Consider the following 20013-nt stretch of genomic DNA (forward strand, 5'->3'; position numbering starts at 1 on the left):
TCATGACCTCTCATGGAGCCAAGATTCAGCATGGCCCCCTCATTCAAGCTCTGTTAGAAGCAATACATTTACCGAAAGCCATTGCCATTATGAAGTGCAAAGCACATACGAAAGCCACTGACACCATTTCCCAAGGTAACGATCTAGCAGATCGAACAGCCAAGCTTACAGCTCAGACTCCAGACATTCCAGTTAACACGACAAAGACAGACGTTCCAGTCCAGACGACTTGTATGACAGTTAAGGACCCTACACAAGACGTACTAGACATCCAGTCACATGCTACCCCAGACGAAATCAAGAAATGGTCTGAACAAGGAGGGGTCCAGACAGATCAAGGATGGTTGACGAAGGGAAAAGCCACATGGTTTCTCCCCGACTCTATGGTTCAAGTCATTATTAATACCGCACATAGTCCAGCACATTTAGGAGAAAAAGCCATGTTAGACAGCATCCAGAACCTCTGGTTTAACAAGCATTTACGAGCAGCAGCCAAGCAGAAAGTGCGTACCTGCATGATCTGTTGTCAGTTCAATCCAGGTAAAGGTGTCCCGGTGGAACAAGGTGGATTCCATCCTCCTGACCACCCTTTTGAAGTCCTCCAGATGGATTATATTCAGATGAATCGATGTCGAGGTTTCAAGTATGTCCTCGTAGTTGTATGCGCTTTGTCCAGATGGACAGAGGCATATCCAGTCCCAGATTACACTGCCGCGACCACTGCCAGGCAGTTGGTTCGTGAGTATTTCCCCCGCTATGGTTTGCCCAGGGTCGTGTATTCAGACAACGGCCAGCCATTCTCATCCGAACTCATGAAACAAGTATCTCTTCTGTTAGGGTACCAGTGGAAGTTCCACTGTGTACGACACCCCGAGGCAGCTGGCCTCGTCGAGAGACATAATCAGACTCTGAAAATCCGCATTGCAAAAGTTTGTGCCGAGAAAGGTGTAGATTGGATGGTAGCACTGCCAGTCGCCCTTTTTTATATGAGAATGGTCGCTCACTCCCGTTCAGGTCTGTCCCCTTTCGAGGTTGTATTCGGTCGTCCCCCGAACATGTGGGGTACACCGATGCCACGTAAAATAACTGATGTTGACAGTAATATGCTGACAGATTACCTAGCTTCCTTGATGTCTGCACTACTCTCTTGTCGTTCACAGGTCGCGGCTGCCTTTCCAGACAACACCCAGGTGAAACCGCACGAGGTCGTTCCAGGTGATCTTGTTTTGATCAGGAATTTTGATCGTTCAAGCCCGCTGGAAAGAGCCGAAGCTCGTTCTGATGACCACAAGGACCGCCGTCAAAGTGGAGGGCCGCAAGGGCTGGCTTCACTCCAGTCACGTCAAGCGTTTTCATGGACTCCGTCCAAAGACTTTTTTCAAGGACTGCCCCGATACTGACTCTAAACTTCCCCTGTTAGAGAAAACTCTGCAGCAGGAGTATAAAATGAAACTACGGTCTAGCAAGTCAGACAGTTTAATTGTTTAAGTCCCTCTCGGGTGAAGCGGTTAGACAGGTTCCTGACATGTATGAGATAGACCCCCATGGAATTCCCTCCCACGCACCCTCAGACTGGAAGCCAGCTACCTGACCTTTCGCAAAAAACTGAAAACGCACCTATTCCCGAAATAATCGTTCCTCCTTCCTCCCTCTCCTTACAGGATAAACAATCTCCTTACAGCGCGGGGATGCCCTTGGGTCACCAGGCGCTATACAAATCGCTAAAATAAATAAAATAAATAAAAAATAGTGAGAGAGTTAGTCGAAACTCCAAGAAAATACGTTATTGTAAAAATCTGCGCAGCAGATGTGTGATTACCTTATTGTTTATGTTATTTCTGAGTCTTACGATTACCTGCATAAGTTATGTTTTACATGTATTTTTTCCTCCTCTTGATTCACATGTACATCTTTCCTCTAATGATACAGTAGAGCACACTTTTAGTGAACTACCTCCTCACGAGTTATCCTATCGACTTGCCATGCGCAACAATACTTTTATCCGTATGCTACACTATTCACACCAGACCAGCAATGCCACTAATTGTTGGGTGTGTGGTCGACTCCCCCCTTTCCAGACACCGAAGGGAGTTCTGCCACTCTTTCCCTATCCGTTTTCACACAATGGTTCGTGTGGAGCATGGTTTACGTTAACATCATCCTTAGACGATAAGTCCCTTTTGAATAGAACATGTTTTCCAGACAAGGAAGGTCTTTCCCATAGGACAGGGTTAGATCTAGAAAATGAAGTATATGATCTAGGTAATTATTCCTCGAATTTCATGGTTTTGAATGTTCAGTCCGAGACTACTCCAGATTTGCCTGCTATTACAGTTTTACCAGTGAAAGGCGAGTTATGTGTCAGAAAGAATGGTTCCGTACATCTAGGACACAGTGATTGTATTACTGTGGTCGAGTATAGTGACAGTGGGAAATCTACTTTCAAAGCCTCACGTCATTCGTATTTTGTATGTGGTCAGACCGCATATGTACGTCTGCCCCTCGATTGGGATGGAACATGTTACATTGCCTTCCTACTGCCACCAGTTTTTCTAGCTCCATCCGATTATCACAGAAACACCCATCTAGTACACGTCAGACATAGAAGGGAGATCGAGTCCCCAATTGTCGATCAGACTGAAACTGCCTTAGAACAGTATACAGATTTCAATAAAGGTTTCTTTTTCTTCATAGGACCTGTCCAGAATAGTAAGTTAATACGTAGGTTAACCAGAACCCTTGAAGCAGTAGTGAATGAGACTACTTCCGCTCTAGGTAACTTAACCGAAGAGCAATCTGCTATGAGATTTGTCGTGCTTCAGAACCGCCTTGTTCTTGACGTCATACTGGCCGATAGGGGCGGAGCTTGTAGAGTCATCAGATCTAGTTGCTGTATTTTTATTCCTAATAACGCACCGTCTGTATATTCAGCAATAACAAGACTTCATAAAATTGCCCATCAGTTACACCAGAATCCAGGCACCTGGACATGGTCCGGTTGGCTCTGGAATATAATATCTGCCTGGGGATGGAAAGTACTGTCATTCCTAGGAATAGTAGTAATGGTCATATTCAGTTGTTGCCTCTGTTTACAATGTGGCCCTGCGATTTGCGGCTTGTGCGCTACCTCTTGTATTCCAAGTCCAAAGTCCCATTCCAAGAAGATTCGAGACGAGCAAATGATGCTCTATGAACAGATAGATGGTATCATGAATATTGATGTTTCCTGAAGGAAACGTAGGGCACAAGGAGGGAATGAGGAAAATTGAATTTTGCCCTGTCATGTGTCCCTACGTGTTCCCCATTATATGTTATATGTGCATGATCGATATGCATATGTTCCCCCTTGACCGAATAAAGACGCAATTATAGTTGTGTCCAACGTTAGTATGCCAGTTATCCAGTCCTCCTGAAAGCAACAAGTATTAGGCCTATGTTGCCAACGTCTTTACATTGTGTACGTTAATTCATCGAGTTGTCCCCGTTTCTAGGCCTCGTAGGGCCCGGACACCAGATTCAAGCTCCAGTCTCCTGAAACCACTCTGAGGAGCGATGCAGCCCCTCCCGCATCCCTGACCCTTCACTTACTTTCTGCCAAGCAGCGCGGTGCCCGGCCTGGCCTGCCTGCCTGTCTGCAAGAATATGTTATGCCTCTAGTTATCAGTTCAGCTCCCCGGCTTCACATTCCTAAGCTAACGAACCGCATAAACATCTTCAGCTATAGTCTAGTCTTCCTGTCTCCATGCAAGAGAATTACTGAATTAATGTCCATAGAAGATTCATAGCACACGCAATACACTAAGAAATATATGCATGCACCAACCTTAGTGTCAAGTAGCCTTTACCCTGATGACTTTTAGATTCTATCAACATGTTCTCCAAACACGAGATATCAGATATGCTATAGGTACATGTCGTCCTGACATCCCAGACTTTAGTCTCCTCTTCTAGTGCCAGAAGTCAGAGCCCCAGCTCTCCCCAGTTACACGTCATGGCCCGTTTGCGCGCACCAGTAGGTTAAAGGTTCCAGCTGCCCAGGTAGCCCCCTCCATGTATCCACCCATTTATGATACTTCTGTGACGTTTACATCACATGTCTCCGTGCACGCCCTGTGCACGCCTTCCTTTCACGCCCATATGTTCTTATCTTTCGTTTGTCACTTGTTACGCCAACTGTATTCAATGCAATTGTACTGTTTTACTATATATACTGTATAATGTTAATGAGACGTTGCAGCTGCCATTCCATGCCATTTCCTTTTCCTTGTGTCTGTCCCTTCCTGAACCTTTGCAGGTGATGGAACCCGATGGTCCATTGGCTCGAGCCATCTGATTAAAGCCCTTCTGACTCAGACACCTCGGATTCTGCCTCTTATTTATTGAGCTATCTGTTTTAGTTAATGCATAGAAAAATAGTACCGGTATTTATTTATTTATTTACCACAATGTAGTAAATATTAAGTGAACTCCATTGACTTTGGCCATTTGTATCACATATGATCCATACACACATCCTCGGTACACTTCCGAAAGGTGTGGATCTAGCTGCAGGGGACTAGCAGATCAATTTACAAAAAGATGGGCACGGACAGGTGAAAAGGACTGACTTGCCAATATGAATGGTATTATAAATAGTATCTCCAACAACGTCAGACCTTCACAGCCCGGCAAGCTGACAGTAGTCAAGCTCAGTTGAAGGAGGATGCAACTGGTGTGCCCCTCCAAAACACACAGTTGCTTTATGAGACCCAGCCCATGTTATAAAAATACCTTCAGTGCACATGCATGATCATGTGTGCCGCGGCAAGGCACAAATAACCACAACTAGATATGATGTACTTGAGGTAGGGGTGGGTGTTCTTCACAACCATGCAGCGGAGACCTTTCTCTGTCCCAACACATTGTTTACCAATTAACACTAATGCAAGGTAAAACATAACCCATTAGAGAGAAGTGGATGCATTACTCCTGTTACTACATGCAAACTTTTCAGAAACTCTCAAAGTTCTTGCAACCTCCATGTTTAGGTCGAGGACCGTCGCACTGCGTAGCAGTGGGCGGAGCCGAAGATTTTATGTTTCTTAGAGGGGGCTTTGAACCCGCCCCTCTTCTCCATTGGCTGGCCTAGTATATGCTGGCCAGCCATTGGAGGAGAGGGGCGTCACTCCCTTTAAGCCCCGTCTTTTGGCGATTCGGGGCGTGTTTTTTGCCTTCTTTCTACCCGTGACGTCATCCGTCAGTCAGGGAAAAAAACACGCCCCCGAATCGCAAACATTTCGGATCTTTGCGGCAGCCATTTCAGGCCGGCCGCCGCCGGAAGAAGTCGTCCTCAGGTGAGTGCTTGTAACCAAGTTTAATATTGCAAACATCTCTCATCGGTACATGCTTGTAACCGAAGTAGTGCTTGTTTCTAGTTGCCGAAGGACATTTTGAACAAAAATCCCAACCTCACTCCTTTAATTACGCCCCGCAGGACTTGCAGAGCGCGGCTAACAGGCATGCTCTCTAATGCAGCTCTTGATCCGATCGTTGTCAGCGAGGAAGGCAATGAATGAATTCACGTTTTCCAAATGGATAATTGCTTAATCCAGAGAGTGACGCATGCTGCGGTATTTCACATGACTTTAAGTATGTCGATCCCTGGGACGAACTACGTTTCTATTCACGCCAATGTCAATACTACACTACATGTCCCAGCGCGCTATGGGTCGCCAAGCCCCCTAGCTACTCTCTTTTGGGTGATGTAGTTTTTCTTTGTCACATGGCGCTTTGAAACAGACGACAGACTTGGCGGTATAAAACTACAACCCCCTTTTCTTCCTCATTTCCGGTACAGTGTGCGTCAGCGGTCAAATACCATTCAAATTCGTTCGTTCTGCTGCCGTTGTCTCCTTCGTCCCCTGATCCCGTAGAGGCGACCTGGGCCAGTGTGGAGGTTGTCGCCGCCGAGTGAATAGACTTCTCGCCTGCTCCGTGACTACTTCCTCACCATGGTCAGTGCGCATACTTCTGTAATCTTCGGACATTTAGGCGTAATGATGTATGCTATTATTTCAGGGATTTCGAATCGGTAGCAATGCAGACCCCGAGGCTGCGAGCTCTGGGAAGGCGCAAATCATAACTCAGCCTGGATCAGCAGCGGGTTAGCACTGCCGGGGCATGCACGGGTTTTCAGATTTGTGTTCTGTGGGATGTCTGCGGTGTTGTGTAGTTGTGCTGCCGACCGTATTCAATGTTTCCGCTGCAACAAGTACGGAGCCCATAATGCTAAATGAAGAAGCATTAAACAAAATTAACATCACTGCTGCGACTATACAGATGACAATTCATCATGTTTTCGATTAATCAACTTAAATTTTATAGGGAACACAGGGTTGCTGCTGGTTCTGCATCTTTATTGTATCCATATGTTGTAACGCAGTTGTTGGGAGAGCTCCTCATTGCAAACAGCCCTGCCTCTTTCCAAATCTGAGATTCTGAGCGTGTGCTCTTAGATTTGAAAGATTTTTCTTCTCATTAAGACATTATGAGAACTTTCTATAGCCATACCGATTCATGCATACGTTACCTCTTGTATATGGAGATTAATGAAGTATTGCGCTTTATTCCAGGCCTTCTAGTAACCGCTACCAGCAGTGAAAAGATAGTTGTAATGGAGGAACCCCCCCCCCCCAAAAAGGTATGGTAACAAATAGTGCCACGTGTTTTGCAGAATATTCTAAATCCATAGGTAATACTGAGCAGTAATTATTGTAGCTTCTGGGTGTTGCCTCGAATGTTCCTTCTAAACGTTATAGAATTATCTTTATAAAAGGGGCAGTTGCCTGCTCACCCCCCCACCAAACACACACATGTTTCGCTTATTTAGATTTATTGGGGGTCCATAATAAATGAACGCCCCTCGTTGAGAAGTGGCATTTGTGGTGATGTACCACGTATGATTTATGCAACTTTTCTTTAAAATGCCAACATTGGGGCAAGGGCTAAGGGTACTATAACCATTTGGCATAATAACAATGTGTCCTCATGGACTTTGGGCCCAGGTGGTTCCCTACATCCCTTTGAATTTTAGTTAAGCTCAAGTGCAAAGCCCTGCAGGAAGAGAACCGCGACCTGCGCAAGGCCAGCGTCTCCATCGTGAGTACAGGGGGCGCGGGGTCGGCGTCACCGTTATGAGTCAGTGCTTGCGGGGGCTTTGTGTGCTTGTGTCTTCCCTCTTGGTGTCTCTGGTGTTTTCTGTGCCTCTGTTCCCTGCTTGTCATCCCGGTTTTTCTGTGCCTTTGTGTGCGTGGCTCTGTCTGTGTGTGGCTCTGTCTGTGTGTGTGCCTGGCTCTGTCTGTGTGTGTGTGTGTGGCTCTGTCTCTGTGTGTGCGTGGCTCTGTCTGTGTGTGTGTGCGTGGCTCTGTCTGTGTGTGTGCGTGGCTCTGTCTGTGTGTGTGTGCGTGGCTGTGTGTGTGTGTGTGTGCAAGGCTCTGTCTGTGTGTGTGTTTGTGGCTCTGTCTGTCTGTGTGACTCTGCGTGTGTGACTCTGTCTGCATGTGTGGCTCTGTCTGTGTGTGGCTCTGTGTGTGTGGCTCTGTGTATGTGGCTCTGTGTGTGTGTAGCTCTGTGTGTGTGTATAGCTCTGTGTGTGTGTATAGCTCTGTGTGTGTGTGTGTGTGTGGCTCTGTGTGTATGCGTGTGTGTGGCTCTGTGTGTATGTGTGTTGCTCTGTGTGTATGTTGCTCTGTGTGTATGTGCGTGTGTTGCTCTATATGTGTGTGGCTGTGTGTGTGTGTGTGTGTAGCTCTGTGTGTGTGTTTTTGCTCTGTGTAGATAGCTTTTTTTGTAGGTGGCTCTATGTGTGGGTGGCTCTGTCTGTGTGAGGGTGGCTCTGTGTAGGTGGCTCTGTGTGTGTGGGTGGCTCTATGTAAATGACCCTGTGTGGGTGGCTCTGTATATGTGTGTGTGTGGCTCTGTGTGGGTGTAAATGCAATAGGCCATGCATATGCGAGGTATTAAGCTATTGGCATTGTAAATGAGAATGCCATTTATTTAATGATTAAGCTATTGGCAATGTAAATGACAATGCTATTTATTTATGATTAAAAAAAAAAGTCATAAGCAATGCCAATAGCTCTACCTTTAATAATGCAGAGACCATTGCATTATAAATGCTTGTTTTTATATGGGCATAGTGCAGATTTGGTGTGAGGGAATTCAGAGGACTTCACAACTACAATATCAAATAACGTAACGGTCATTGAAACACAATCTTGTAACGTCCTCATCAGAAACATAAAGGAGAAAGCTGCCTAAGTCAGTTAAGCATTACAGTAAAAAATATAACATTTACAGGCAATATAAGTGCCTCAGAACAATAGAGTTAACAGAGGATAAGTGAATCAATTGTACGTGGGAGCTGTTGTCGGAATAATATTGATATGGTTTCCTCTTCGGTGAGGTTCATTTTGGTGTGGAAAAGCAGAGAATTAACAAAGTGATGTACAGTAAATAGAAGGTGGTTGGGGTTTGAGAATATAAATATTAATCAGAATTTTATATCCAGTGCATATAAAGGAGAACATAAGTCATAGATGTAACAGAAGTGGAAAGCATTAACATGGTCAACCAGCCCGAGTAGGAACAAGTCCTGAGCGAAGCCAAGATGGAAATATGCATTAAAAGGAGAGGTGAGGTGGAAGAACAAGTCAGAAAGGGTCAGGAAAGAGGACTTGAAAGCGGGACATAGGAGTTTCGGTAGGCACATTGGTTCAGGTTGTCAGGAGTTTACGGAGCGTAGAATCTTCACAAATCTGATGGCTTCAAATAAGGGGAGATTTGCTGGTTACTGGGTAGAATGTTTGATTTCGGTGAATAACAAGTGAGTGGGACTGTGGGATGTTTTTGAAGGATGTAAAAGATAGTGCTATTCTGAGCTTACATGGAGTATCACTCCTTTTCCTAGGGGATTGACCAGAGAACAAGGTAGGCAGCTAGTGATTCTAGGTCGGTTTAGAATCCTCCTTCCTGAGGAACGGCTCCATACTTATAATACATTACCGTTGGTAGTAGGCTCATCTTGCACTTTGCTTTATGTGGGAGTCCATGTGTACCGTATTGTCTGAAGTGACCCTTGCCGAGCTGAATCCTGCTGATTGTAAAGTGTCTAGAATAGGGATTTGACCCTGGGAAAATGTGTAGGAATTCTGTTTTCCCAGGGTTAATTTTGAGTTTCCTGAACGATCCTGGTTTAGATTTGGTAGGGCAGCTTTTGAAGTGCATGGCAAAACTCAAGAAATCAAAGAATAAGAGCTTAGAGTTATCAGCAAAATGATGATAGGTTATATTCAATTCAATTCAATTCAATTCAGGTTTCTTTATTCGATGATTAAAAATCACCATAAAAGCACAAACATACAGTATTTTTTTAAAAAAACAATTAAATTAGCATATGAATCCCAGTATTAATACAATCAAAGTCACTGAATATAAAAATGACATTTGTAGACATTAAACCCTATCGCTAAAATCTTACAGTCCTCCCACCCCGGTTGCCCTTAATCGAACCGCCACTTTGATGAAATTAATAATACAACACAGTGTGAGAGGGTCAGTCGCTTGTTGTAGATAGACCAAGGCCTCTTGGGCACATTTCATATTAGCTTGTTTTAAAATATCAACCAAGAATCTATGCCTAGGCTTTGAATAAAATGAACATAACAATACAAAATGAAGGGAATCCTGCGGAGACCTATTGTCGCAGCCGCAGGTTCCCTTCTGCTCAATTGTAGTTGAAAACCCTAATGGTGATGCCAATAAATACAGTAGTGAATTGAGCCTAAAACGGCACATTAAAAACCTGTCCTGGGCATTGTGTATCAGGTATAGATATGGCTCCATTCCCTCTGTGATCTTAACAAGGTTATAAGCACACACCGTGGTTTTAGCCCTTTCTAACTCTGTTCTCCGTACAACTTTGTGTGCCAAGAACGCTTTTTTTACAATCATTTTATGCTGGGGGATAATCACTGCCGGGTCAACAAAGAGATTCCTGAAGCCCAGGGTTTGTAGTGCAGTCTTAACATAACTGAGCCACGGGATTCACATCCATTTGTCTCTGCCCAGGCAGTCATTCAGGATTTCCCTGCTTAAGGTCGCCTCTGGATTAACCCAGATTTTTAGCCAAACTAAAATTGGCCTGACCTTCACCAGATCTTCAAGATAGGGTATCCCTAACTCCCTGTGTGCAATTACTGCAGCTAAACTTTGTGGGGCTTTCAGGACGGATCATAAATGTTTGTTCTCCTCCCGTTGCAGTTGACAAATATTCACAAAGCCCCATACCTCTGCCCCATAAATGACTTTAGAACAACACATAGAGTTAAACAGGTTCAACACCTGTTCAGGGCACCATCTCCCCAACCTTTGCCCATAACCTGCGATCGCGCCGTTAGTAACATTCATCTTACGGCAACGTTCCTCCACCAAACAATTAAATTTTAATGACCCTTCAAATAGTAAGCCTAGATACGAGAATGATTTAACTTTCTCTATTTTATGGCTCCCTATCATGAAGGTACATTTAGTGCAGGGTTTGTTGCCAGCTGACAACACGTAGGATTTACCCAAATTAACAGACCGGTCTAATGAGCCCATAAAAGATACAAAACCATCAATTAAGATCTGTAGACTCTTTGGTGTACGTGCGAGGAGGACCGCATCATCTGCGTAAAGTAACACAGGAACATGACGCGACCCTACTCGTGGGCAATCAGATCCCAACTGTAGGAGGTACTGCTCCAAGTTATTAATGTAAAGTGAGAATAAGAAAGGCGCCAGGTTACATTCAGTTAATACCCAAGTCTAACTTGTGGTTGAAGGAATAGACTGAAGAGTATCAGTGCTAAGATACATATTCGAGCTGGACATCAGAAGCGATATGGTGCAGACATAGGATGTGCTTGATCGACTGGGGATGGTTTCAGAGACATTCCCCTTCTATGCAGTACACATCATGAATTTATGCGTGTCACCTACAATGGTGTGATCCAAGGTATGAAAAGGTCTGGACAGATCAACAAGACTGAAAAAAAGGCATTTCCTTTATTTGTGTTCCATATCATATGACCTGATATTTTTAGCACTGCTGTTTCAGGGAAATGATGCTTCCTGAAATTAGGCTAGTTTGCAGTGAGGCTTAATCCACTCGGTCTCTCAGGCTCTTATTTAGAGTTCATCATCTTCTACATTCTCAAATAATGTAACAAAAACTATTCTTGCCGCATAGAGACCTGTCCCTCTTGTCACTGTCTTCAGACAGGACACAAGCTCTTATCAACATCAGTCAATTTGTTTTTTTTTAATCCATCTGGTATATACCACATCTGTCTGGCTCAACCACAGAGCAAGGCTCATAGCAGGTAGTTTTCTTAGCATTTGCTGACAAGAGCATTCACAATGACACGCACATCCAAGGAACATTGGTCACCAACAAGGATATTGCCACTGAGACGCTTCCTCTTAGGTTGATCGCACGGTTCCAAAGGTATTTGCTATTTACAAATTTGCACTGCATCACACTTCGTAAGCCAAAAATACAGGTAAATGGTCACCTTCAAAAACGTAACTGGATTAAAGACAAAGGGTCACAGCATCTGATAATTCTGTTCCTGACACTGGCCTTGAAAGCAGCACTGGTATTTTTATACCTCTTGGGGGAATTGAGGGCAGAACAGTAATTCCTTCTCTGTGCTGCGACGGCTGAACTCAAGTGCACTTACTCATTCCTTTAATTATATATACAATTAATTTTATTAACGTAAAACACAGACATTTGTCACCATCAACTGCTCTTGTGACCAGGGTCTCTAGGATATTATATATAGGATAACGTTCGCCTCTTGTATATTTTAAGGATAATGCAAGTCACAAAGGAGTTCCATGACCATCTACCAGCTCATGTTTAATTTAGAATGCACTGTCCAGACAGACTCTACGTATTGACCAGTCACTCTGAACTTTCCGCCTGAAGTCTTGGGGCAGCCACTGCAATACCTTGACCTACATATCACCAGTAAAGCCAGGGAAGCCAACATATTAATGACGCACAAGAGTTCCAATCCCTACCACCGCATATGCCAAAGAGGAACGCATCGATATGACCTCGTAATACCAAATTGTATTGCCCCTCATTTTGCCCCAAAATGTCTGGATCCTGAAGCACTGCCAAATTATGTATTAGCAGGAACCCACCTGTCCATACCCTCCCATGCATGGTCTTATGCTGGCCTTCCCAAACAAATGCAGTTGTACCCTAGTATAAAACCTGTGACTGAACCAGTCTAAACCCATTTCCCACAGCCAACTCCCTAGGATGCATCATCACGTTTTGCCTCGTCAGATTCCTCACCTTATTTTCGAAGCGCACCTCAGAGCTGTATGTACTTAAATAATTCATATGAAACATCTCCTAATCCGTATAGTTCCCTAAAAGATTTCAGACCAGAGTTGTCACATGCATCGCTTAGCTGGATCAGACCGATCAGGTTCCAGCCCCTGCCTGAACCATTCAAACTGTTTCAGATCCCCTAGTCCCTACTTATACTCCCCATAGGGGTGTCCTAGGTAGCTTTATTCTTCCATCAGACAAGGGCAATGACCAGAAGCTAGGACTGTACAACAATGATCTTGGTGATCGGAGATTCGCTGTCCCACGGACTGCCCAGCTGCATCACATGCAGCTGGGCAGTCCGTGGGACTGCTGATGTATCCTGGGAGAGGGTTCAGTGCACATCACGGAGTGAGATGCGCCATCATATACATGCCTTCATAACATGTTAAAAGATATTCTAGATGTGTCACTTCCCAAATTAGTGACCATATAATACATTCCACTTCTTGAACAAAATCCTCCGGCATCCAGAATAGGGTGTTTTAGATAATGCAGAGGAATTTCATTTTTAAAACTGCTGCTCTCCAAGCAAGGCCATCTTAGGTTGCCACCAATAAAGCACATCTTCCTAAAAATGTATCAACTAGGTCTCAAGACTAAGTTCATAGAAGCTGCACTTTCCACAGTCACAGCGAAGTATCAAAACTCCCTGTTAGCTATTCGTATGTGTCAACATCTATAGGGATCCAATCTCCATTCATTCAACAGATACAGTACACTCTTCAACCAATTAATCTTAAAGCCAGAAAATCTGCCACAGCCCTTAATTCTGAAAAGTAATCCACTAATTGTACTGTCCTAGTCTGCGACATATGAAAGCACATTTTCCATGTTTGGGGATTTGTTATCATTCCATTCCCAAAACCATCGGAAGCCCCAATCAAAAGGTTTCTCCTGATCCAGTATCCCAAAGGGTCAATGGACAGATCAAATAGCAGGTAGGATAAGGAGGTGTCAGCTTCTAAAAACCCCTTTGAACACATATGACAGAACTCCCTTTACCCATACACTAGCAAGGGGTCCAGAATATGTAGGTCCAACCCCCATTTTCTCCACTGCCTTAAACATTAACGGTTCTTTTATGGATTTGCAATCAAATGCCCTCTGGGCTTCAAATTATAGGATTGTTGTGGGCTCAGGTATGATCAGATCTCATGGCTATGATACAACTATTTCAGGTTAAATGTCATCAGTCTGCTGGCATTAATCTCTAATGGACAAAATTACCCAATTGTTTTATGACCAAGAGCAGGCAATTAGCTGTACCTTTACCTCCCAACGTGTGTCTACCTTTATTCCATAACGGTTGTGGAAAAGCTATAATACCCTATCAAAAGGCATAGGGAATTTAAATCTTTCAAAGCTGTTCGCAGAGGTTGTATCAAGCTTAGGATCCCAAGAATGAGAGGTTCAAGTGGCCTTTTTCTAGTGGAGGTGACTGGTAAAAGTTTGGCATTAATGGATATGATGAAGTGGCTGATAGTATTTATCTGAAATTTGAGATAAAAAAAGGAGGACTAGACCAGCACAAGGCAATGTGAACCATAGGTAGTATTTTGAAAACGAAATGTTAGCTGATCTTTAGCCACTGATAGTCTTAAGCATTCCTCTTGCAAACTGCAAGGATGTTGTCTCTATTAGGTCACATGGAGCCGTTCAGAGGTTTAGATTTTTTTAAATATATTTTTTCTGGTGTATGTAGGTAGATTACAGGCACATATTCTAGTTTAGATGCAATGAAACCCTGTCAGGAAAACACAGCAAAATGCGACACCGTTAATCCAGGCATTAAGTTCCTAAGAGCAGTCTTTTCGGACACTGGTATTAATTCACCTTTTTCCAAATGATCTTCAAAAACAATTTCATGTGGAGTGGGGTGTATGCTGCAAGACAGTAAAAACATGGTATGAAGTAAACAGACACAATAAACAAGGCAGGTAAAAGTGATTAAAATTTTATTGAACATAAGTAGCGCTTTCGCCAAGCATGAGTCACTTTGGGTGGCTAACTGTTCATAAGAAAAAGAAAGTAGAAATTGAAAAAGAGGTAAGCAATGTTTAAAAAATTTCTAACTTTTATTGAAAATGTGTTGGTTTTGTATTTGGAAAGATGTTACTTTCCAAGCCAGGAGGCAGGAAGGTTGTACACAGTGGCAAACTTGCAAACGTGTCAACAATTATGGGATAATATTTATTTTTTTCACTCACACAAACACATTTTCATGATCCTGTGCCTGTTCAACGGTCAAAATGAAACTCTACAGTATCACTTTTACTTCCTCCTATACTCCTCCTTCTTTTGATGACGTAAACTGCATAACATTTCACATTAACTTTCATTACATCAGGGGGATGAACAGCTACGTTCCCAAAAACAGATTCATATATTTGTTACATTTATATAAAGTTAACATTTGTCTCATAAAATGTGTATTCACCAAAACAGCGTATTTTTTTCTCTAGACCAACATAGTGTTGAAGACTATTCTCTGCGATGGTCATACGACTCTAAACCACCTGGAATTGTAAAATGTGTTAAGTCCCTACAATCATATTACAAACACAGCTTTATTCAGGCAGAGTGGACTTCCTGCACAAATTACAACACATAACAAAGAACTCTCTAAAGTCATACATATCACCATGTACAGCAGGACAGTTTACACCAACACTGCCCGCATATATATTACTGTTGTGTGCTGCAATCTCCTACATTAAAGGAAAGAGAGAAACATTTTGCATAATGCAGTTAACAAAAATTTGCTGTATTCAATCTCCCACACAGGAATTTCGTTTTCATTAACAAACATGCTCTGCAGGTCACGGTGACACTTGTAGGGGCAAAAATGTCAATAATATTCCAATCTTTTAATGACTGACTTGATACGATTCATTGAACCAACCAACACACTATCAACCGCTAGCACGTTACCATTATAAGGATAATATATTTCATAACAACCAGCCTGAGATACTTACTGGAGCAGTTTGAGGTCTATTTAAATATCTACCTATTCAGAACACTCGCCTTAGAACTTAACATGAATGTATTTAACTTTCCATTCATAGACCCTTTGTGTCTAAGACAGCATGACCATATAAGAACGTCTTTATCTAGATTTCATGGACAAACATCAGTATTTGAAAAATATGATTTTGTTTCCTCCAAGCCAAATGAGGAACTCTCATCTACAACCATGTTATAGAAAAATCCAAAATCTGTTCTGAAATACCTAAAAACATGATTTGTCAATTTGCAATAAATTTACTCATTAATGTTACTTTCGCTGACAGAGAAACAGAACGCACTGGAATGCAAGGGAAAAAAAAGGAATAGATTGTGCGCCACTTCCCTTAACAAATAAAGCAACATTAAGTATATTGCTAACTATAATTAAGATCTGCATACTATACTACAAAAGAAACAAAACAGTGTTTTAAAAATTCCCTACCACCAACAACTTAGAAAAAAATTCTAGTCTTCTCATTGTCGAAATAATATAACTAACAACTCCAGCAATTAAACAAAATCGAAATATTTTGTATTCAACCATCCATCGCAGCACATTGAAGACAAGGCTATGTACAACACACATGAACAAATCATGTTCAGAACCATTTTCCACCCAATGGAGAACATAGTTTAAAGTATTTATTTGACATGATCTTATAAAACAATATAAAGCAATTATGAGTGACATACCGGACAGAGGGAACATTAAAACATTCTAATTAATTACATGGATTAAGCTTTTGAGGAATTATGATTGCATTGATCCCAGACTTCCACATCTGACAACAGATTGTACTACTACATAAGCTAAAATGACATTCAGTAAGTCTTATTTTGTTTCAGTCGAATATTCAAATGAGGAAGCCAAGACTCTCTTAGCTACCCTCATTTAATTACAGCTTTAAATCCTTCAACCTAAGCCCCACCCAAAAACGACTTGACTGCTTGTTTTGCTAATTTAGTTAAATAATATCTGATGAAAAATCATTTCAAGTCTCAAAGTTTAATATATTTATTTGTAAAATATGTATATTACTTCTGTTGACCCAATAAAACGTTTGAGCTCCCCAACTCAATACCTTTCTCCCCACAGAAACACGTTATTAAAATCTTTTTTCTGAAATTCTGCAAAGTAAATCCAAAATTATAGTCTAATCAGATGTCAAAGAGATAGCAGATTTTAGTTTGGTGTAGTGCTCCGATTGGATAAGATCATGTTCCAACTTTTCCAAAATCCCACTGCAGGTGGGCAATAGCCTTTAAAAGTCTATCTTACTCAAGTGGATTTAATTTTTTTTCAAAAAGCCACATTTTGGAGATATGTCCGACCGGATGATGGGTCTGCCTTGTGCTAATTGACCAATGCTTCTTTCGCTAGAGACTAAATAAAAATGTGCTTAAATGAGCCTTCATGTAATTCCCGAAAAAGAGGGGACCAGAGAGGAACTGTTCCGTATGGCATTCTTTTGTTGGTAGTCGCTGCGTCTAACACAAGGGCTCTTGCAGGAAGTGAACATTTGATTGTCACTGCTCCGCTACGTTTGTCATAGGCGAATGCAAAGAACTGCTCAGTGTCCCCAGTGATCATACAAAAGAGAACTGCGAATATGTGTATATGTAGTAAACAATCGACTGCAGTAAAAATAATGGACCTGAATGTAACAAACTGAAACATTTCACAGCCCCATCAACCAAATGACATAGGAAGCCTAGTCTGAATGCCGTAGTGTTGAACAGGTTTCAAATACAAACATCAATTAGTGAGGTCACCATCAGGACAGAAATGGCTGTAGGACTATTTTATAAGGAAAGAAACTGTCAGCAGAAAACATAAAACAGAGGTTTTATAGGTGGAAACTGTACCCACTACTTTTTTGTAAGAAAAAGAAATTCTCACAATTCTCGAAATAAAATCTGTTGTTTCCTGCCAGACAGTGATGGTTTGCATTGCAGTCGCTCCAAAAATTGTTTTGGTCCTGCCCGTCTTCTCAGTGCTCTGGTACCTTTTAATTTATTTGCCTCACCTAGGAAAAGTACAGATTTTGTTTCCCTTTAAGCTTCTTGTCAACTGATCACTGGCAACAGTTTTGACATTTTGCAAAGCCACTGCCTTGAATTAGACAGAATACACTCGTTGTGAGAGGAAACAGAAGGGTCACCAACTTATTTCTTAAATGATACTACCAATACTACAAAGGCTGGATTAAGCTGCTAATGCCCCACATCTATAGAGGATATATATAATAAAAACTGTATTACAAATTCAAATTGTTTTAGAAACAATGTCCTTACAAAATAAGAAAATGCCAATAGTAAAGAGAAGGAGTGATTATTTCTAGGAATTATATTAGGTTTAAGGTTACAGTAGCCTGTTGTGGCCTGCCATATAAAGAGGGCACACAGGGGAGTCTTAGTTCACGGTGAGGGGCACTTGTAACAGTTTTTATTTACACTTTAAGGGCATAGTACCTGCCTAGCCAAATGCCCAGGCTATTGACTTTCAACAAGAATAAATGAATGGTTAAATTTGCTGAAAATTAAATCTAAAGTGTCGGAGAGCATTTTCTGGACACAAAAGAATGAAAGGGATCCAGTACCTCTTGGGGGAATTGAGGGCAGAACAGTAATTCCTTCTCTGTGCTGCGACGGCTGAACTCAAGTGCACTTACTCATTCCTTTAATTATATATACAATTAATTTTATTAACGTAAAACACAGACATTTGTCACCATCAACTGCTCTTGTGACCAGGGTCTCTAGGATATTATATATAGGATAACGTTCGCCTCTTGTATATTTTAAGGATAATGCAAGTCACAAAGGAGTTCCATGACCATCTACCAGCTCATGTTTAATTTAGAATGCACTGTCCAGACAGACTCTACGTATTGACCAGTCACTCTGAACTTTCCGCCTGAAGTCTTGGGGCAGCCACTGCAATACCTTGACCTACATATCACCAGTAAAGCCAGGGAAGCCAACATATTAATGACGCACAAGAGTTCCAATCCCTACCACCGCATATGCCAAAGAGGAACGCATCGATATGACCTCGTAATACCAAATTGTATTGCCCCTCATTTTGCCCCAAAATGTCTGGATCCTGAAGCACTGCCAAATTATGTATTAGCAGGAACCCACCTGTCCATACCCTCCCATGCATGGTCTTATGCTGGCCTTCCCAAACAAATGCAGTTGTACCCTAGTATAAAACCTGTGACTGAACCAGTCTAAACCCATTTCCCACAGCCAACTCCCTAGGATGCATCATCACGTTTTGCCTCGTCAGATTCCTCACCTTATTTTCGAAGCGCACCTCAGAGCTGTATGTACTTAAATAATTCATATGAAACATCTCCTAATCCGTATAGTTCCCTAAAAGATTTCAGACCAGAGTTGTCACATGCATCGCTTAGCTGGATCAGACCGATCAGGTTCCAGCCCCTGCCTGAACCATTCAAACTGTTTCAGATCCCCTAGTCCTTACTTATACTCCCCATAGGGGTGTCCTAGGTAGCTTTATTCTTCCATCAGACAAGGGCAATGACCAGAAGCTAGGACTGTACAACAATGATCTTGGTGATCGGAGATTCGCTGTCCCACGGACTGCCCAGCTGCATCACATGCAGCTGGGCAGTCCGTGGGACTGCTGATGTATCCTGGGAGAGGGTTCAGTGCACATCACGGAGTGAGATGCGCCATCATATACATGCCTTCATAACATGTTAAAAGATATTCTAGATGTGTCACTTCCCAAATTAGTGACCATATAATACATTCCACTTCTTGAACAAAATCCTCCGGCATCCAGAATAGGGTGTTTTAGATAATGCAGAGGAATTTCATTTTTAAAACTGCTGCTCTCCAAGCAAGGCCATCTTAGGTTGCCACCAATAAAGCACATCTTCCTAAAAATGTATCAACTAGGTCTCAAGACTAAGTTCATAGAAGCTGCACTTTCCACAGTCACAGCGAAGTATCAAAACTCCCTGTTAGCTATTCGTATGTGTCAACATCTATAGGGATCCAATCTCCATTCATTCAACAGATACAGTACACTCTTCAACCAATTAATCTTAAAGCCAGAAAATCTGCCACAGCCCTTAATTCTGAAAAGTAATCCACTAATTGTACTGTCCTAGTCTGCGACATATGAAAGCACATTTTCCATGTTTGGGGATTTGTTATCATTCCATTCCCAAAACCATCGGAAGCCCCAATCAAAAGGTTTCTCCTGATCCAGTATCCCAAAGGGTCAATGGACAGATCAAATAGCAGGTAGGATAAGGAGGTGTCAGCTTCTAAAAACCCCTTTGAACACATATGACAGAACTCCCTTTACCCATACACTAGCAAGGGGTCCAGAATATGTAGGTCCAACCCCCATTTTCTCCACTGCCTTAAACATTAACGGTTCTTTTATGGATTTGCAATCAAATGCCCTCTGGGCTTCAAATTATAGGATTGTTGTGGGCTCAGGTATGATCAGATCTCATGGCTATGATACAACTATTTCAGGTTAAATGTCATCAGTCTGCTGGCATTAATCTCTAATGGACAAAATTACC

This window comes from Lissotriton helveticus, chromosome 10 (assembly GCF_964261635.1).
Source record: "Lissotriton helveticus chromosome 10, aLisHel1.1, whole genome shotgun sequence".
Classification (NCBI taxonomy): domain Eukaryota; kingdom Metazoa; phylum Chordata; class Amphibia; order Caudata; family Salamandridae; genus Lissotriton; species Lissotriton helveticus.